A 4,969-nucleotide genomic window follows, 5' to 3' on the forward strand; every position below is an offset into this window, starting at 1 on the left:
TAACATGAGTAAAACCTGCCCCCAAGTATGGAATGCAAGATGTTTATAAACTACACATGATGCCTATTTGCTAGGTTTTCATATGGTACTTTCCCAAAGCGCCTATTTATCATGTTTTCACTATTGGACAAAATTATCTCTCATTATTTTTTTTTTTATGTCAAGACACATGTTTACCAATTTTTTGTCAAGGCAACTAATTTTTTTTTAATATTAATTTTTTATCTTTTTGACTTTTTGACACTTTTTAGAAGACAATAGACACATGTCATGACATGGATGAAGAACTCAAGCGTCTTGTTCTTTGAATAATTATCTGAACATTTATGGAATAATAAACCATAACTATGATAATGAGCTTAGATACATTGGTAAGGTAATAAAAAATGGGGATGAAAGGGATTCAAGCTGGGGATTGGATAGGCTCAATGAAAGGATGCGAAAAATGTGTAGGAGCATGAAGGGAGTAAAAGAAGGCTTTATGTTTAGTGGTGATGGAGGAAAAGAAGATTTTGGATTTGACATAGGAAAAGATGTGGATTTTGGGACATAGGAACCCAAATGGATTTGGAGGTTGGAAGATTTTTTGAATGAGGGATAACAATTTTGGATGCCAACTTTGATCTTTCTTTAGGATTTTGTGCTTTGAGAAGCTTCTTGGGAATCAACATGGACTTTTACTTTTAACATTTTTGTGGATCCTTGAATTGCATTGTTTTCAAAAGGGATTTTGGAACTCATCTTGTTTTTTACTTTTCTTTTTGATTGACAGACTCTTGAGGCCTTTTTTATACTTTTTTTCTTTTTGGGTCATTTTTGCTTTGTATTCACATGTTGATTAGACTAGACACATTGATCCTTGACAACATGTGCTTTTTTAAACTTATAGACCTTATGCATAGCATTCAAATTATTTAGAGAGGAAAAAGAATTCATTGATGGGTAGGAATTATGTGAATGACTTTTGGATGAGTAGAAGACTCTCTAGGATGTGTGTCTTTTCTAAATTTCATGTGGGAAAGGGTAAGAGGTGTGTGAACTAGTGGATGGAGGAACACATGGACCTAAGATGGAGGGAAGGGGTGAAGGATGAGGTATAGGTTTGGATTAAAAATTGTAATGGATACCAATTCCTTGAGAGGGAAATTTAGGATTGAGGTCATGACCTTTAGAATTATATTGGATATGTAAGGGTTTTGACATACTTGGTTCTTTAAAGTTGTATCCTTTGACTCTATAATGCTTTTGACCAATGTGATGCTTTCTACTAGATGTGAGTCCATTTTTAGATGTATATAGAATGGAAGAAATGATAGTACCAAGAAGTGGACTAGACTCAATAGGACTAAGGGAGCTCATTTTAAGTGGAAGGGGCTCATGAACATCTTGCACAAATATGTTGCAAACATTAGGGGAATTAGGAGGAATATCAAGTTCTTGCAATGGAATGGGAGAAATGATAGGATCATCTTGTAAGATGGGATCTTGTTGAGGATTTAGAGGGGTGGTGAGATCTTGAGGTGGACATGAAGGAATGAAGGGATCATCTAGGGATGAAGAGATACTTTGATCTTGACTTGGAATTGGATCATTAATGAATATGGAAGAGTCATCTTGATCTTGCCTTGAAAGTGACAGGTCAAGGAGAAATGGATCATCTTGGATCATTTGGTTATTTTGGGGCTCAAGAAAAATTAGGTCTTGATAAAATATTGGATGAGGCGATCATTATAAGATCTTGATCTTGACTTATTTTATGACTCCTTTCTATGCTCTTTAAATTAACCCCTTGACATGGGGTAGGAAAGTTTTAAAATGGATTAGTGTTTGGATATGATGGATCTAGATTTTGTGTTGGACTATTTGAAATAGGATTTCAAAGAGATGGGGGACATGATTTTATTGGATCTAGAATTTGGGAACCATGAAATGGACTAATGTTAATGGTGGGACTAGTTTGAAGTTGTTTTATGGATAGCCCTTGGAGGTTTCAACACTGGAAGTGAAACTTGAGGGGGATGAAGGAAAATCCTCATATGAGTCTTTGGGAGATGGGGAAGGATTCAAAGGAGACATGGATGTTTCTCGAAGGTTCATTTCTTGAGTGGAAATATGTATTGCATCCATGTGAATTTTTTGGGTGAGCTAGTGCTAGACATGCCTGAATTGTTATCCTCATATTTTTTAAATTACTTTTGAAATATTTACTTTAAAGTATATGATTTGGATTTATTTTGTTTGGTTGATTGCATTAATGATGTTGTATTGATATGTACATGGTCTTCGAATTTATTTGGTTGAAGATGTTCCTCAAAAGGATTTTCATTGATCATGTGAAAAAGTTGATGTGTTGGTGTTGGTGTTTGTTTGAGACAATCTTATTGGTTTTGTGGACATAATTTTTTATTATCAAATTTTCTTAAAGGCCAAATTATTTGTACAAGCAATTGTTCTGTTGTTTGATGTTTACTTGATTCAAATGGAATGAAAATTGTTACAAAGTTAGGGGTTCCCCCCCATTGGATCATTCCACATGTTGTTGACGCATTAGGTGAAGATATCATCTTGCATATGTCATTTGGAAAAGTTGAAGCATGTTTTGAAATGGGGTTGCATTGATCATGTGAGTTGTGCAATAAGCTTTTATTTTTTTATTTTTTCATGAGAGATTGTACATTAGCTTGAGGAAAAATTTAGACTGAGCATTTACAAAGTTTAGCCATGTCTATGTGATCTCTTTCAATGTGTTCTACTCTTTTTTTAACCTTTTTGATCTCTTTGTTTAAATTTTTCTTGCAATCTTTGGATAAGGTGCATGTGGGATTAATGCGATTTATTGTAGTTGTTGATGGTGTCATTTGTGTTTGATCAAAAGAGGTAATTTCATGTGTCTAAATTTTTCTTGAAATATTTGGATAAGGTGCATGTGGGATTCATGTGATTTATTGTAGGTTGTTGATGGTGTAATTTTTTTTTGATCAAAAGAGGTAATGTCATGTGTCTAAATTTGTCTTGAAATATTTGGATAAGGTGCATCTGGGATTCATGTGATTTATTGTAGGTTGTTCATGGTGTCATTTTTGTTTGATTAAAAGAGGTAATGTCATGTGAAGTGTATGTCATGTTTTGGTCAAAACCATGTATTGGATTAAAAGGTTATTGCGAAGTGTCCATGATGTTTGAGTTAAAGATGTCTTGTTGCAAAGGCATGCCTTGTCTTTGGTCAAAGAATTTTTGTGTGTTCTTGTCACTTGAAATGTACATGGTTTGGTATGGACCTTGTTACCTTGTGGAAGTTTGTGACCTTGAAAGGATTGGCATGAAATCTAAATGAAAATGCACCTATGTATGAGGGATGTACGCAAAATGTACTTTGTGTTCTTTTGGATTTTTTGGACATTGAAATGAAAATGCCACAAAGGTATGTAATATTATTTTAAAAATTTATTTATGATATGAAAATGAAACTAAGGTATGACAATGCAAAGGTTCCAAAGGTATGGAATGCAAAAGAAAGTTTTGATAGGATTAAGGTATAAAATTGCAAGTATTTTTGGATTTTTTTAAATATTAGTATGAAAATTGCATGCTAAGGTTATTTATGCAATTTTTTTTGGGATTTTTGGTGTTGGATTATGCAAATGCAACTAAGGACATATGATTGAAAGGCATTAAAAATTTTTTTACTTCAGATTATGACAATGAAACTAAGGGTTTATGTATGCTACTATAATATAGGGGTATGCAAAGGTTTGACTATGCAAAGAAATGTTGGGTTTTAAATTTTGGTGGACTTGGACAATGTTGATGTTTGGATAATGTTCCTTGGACTTTAGACAATTTTTATGTTTGGACAATGTTTTTGGATTTGATATGAAAAATGTATGGGATATGATATGCAAATCTTTGAAAATGATAATGCAAAATGCAACTATGTTTTTTTGGATTTTTTGGTATAAATAAATGAGATGCAAACCAAGGTTTATGCAAACTAGGATCATGTAAACTGAGGATTATGCAAATAAGGTTATACAACCTAGTGTTATGAAAAATGACAATTATGGAAAATAAGGACATGCAAAATGGGGCTCAAATTTTGAGGAAAATATTTGGAAAACATAAGGCTAAGAGTCTAACCTTACAAGAATGAATATTGGATCTTGAACAAGAGACAGAAAGGACAAATTTGACATAAAGGACTAAGTCAAACCCATCAAGACATAGATGATATTTGATCCAATGAAGTTGATAAAAGGACAAATGACAAAAAGACCAAGGTGAAGATCATTTATTCATCTAAATAAGAGAATACTCTAAGACTCGTATTTTATTTGGACTTCCAACAAAATGAAAGCTAAGAGGACATGACATGAGATCTTAAGGCAACAAGTTTATGTTTCCATACTTTGAAATGTTTTTGGACAAGTTTGGACAAGTGTATGTTGGAAATGTGCTCAAATTTTGAATGTGTTTGTAAGAGTTTATAGATTTGGGCAATTATCTTGATTAATGTAAACACTGTTGCAAGGAGTAGAAGAAAAATGGTTGATGTTAAAGTAAACAAATATACCACAACCTAGGTTAAAAGGACTACACCCACTAAATTTTCCCTTGAACCAAAGTTCATACATGCTTATTTTGAATGGACAACCAAGAATCTTGGTAGCACATGCTCTCCATTACAGTGCACTCACTTCTCAGGCATACCAATATCTGCTTCCCAAGGGTCGTCACTTCCCAAGGGATTGTTGTCTCTACTAAGGACCATGAATATGTGATATGTCTTCACGAGCATGGGTGACCCCTTGTACTAGTGAATAGAATTTTTTTGGCTACTAAAACATGATTTTTAGTATTAGACACTTTGTTCAATAGGTGGATGATAAACTCCTGGGGGAAGTCTTCTAGCCTTGAACCAGCCATATCACCAATTAGGCATTACCTACAATTGAGCCTCTATATAGTGGTT

Source organism: Cupressus sempervirens, chromosome 6, assembly GCF_028749045.1.
Source record: "Cupressus sempervirens isolate cs-2001-9-10 chromosome 6, ASM2874904v1, whole genome shotgun sequence".
NCBI lineage: Eukaryota > Viridiplantae > Streptophyta > Pinopsida > Cupressales > Cupressaceae > Cupressus > Cupressus sempervirens.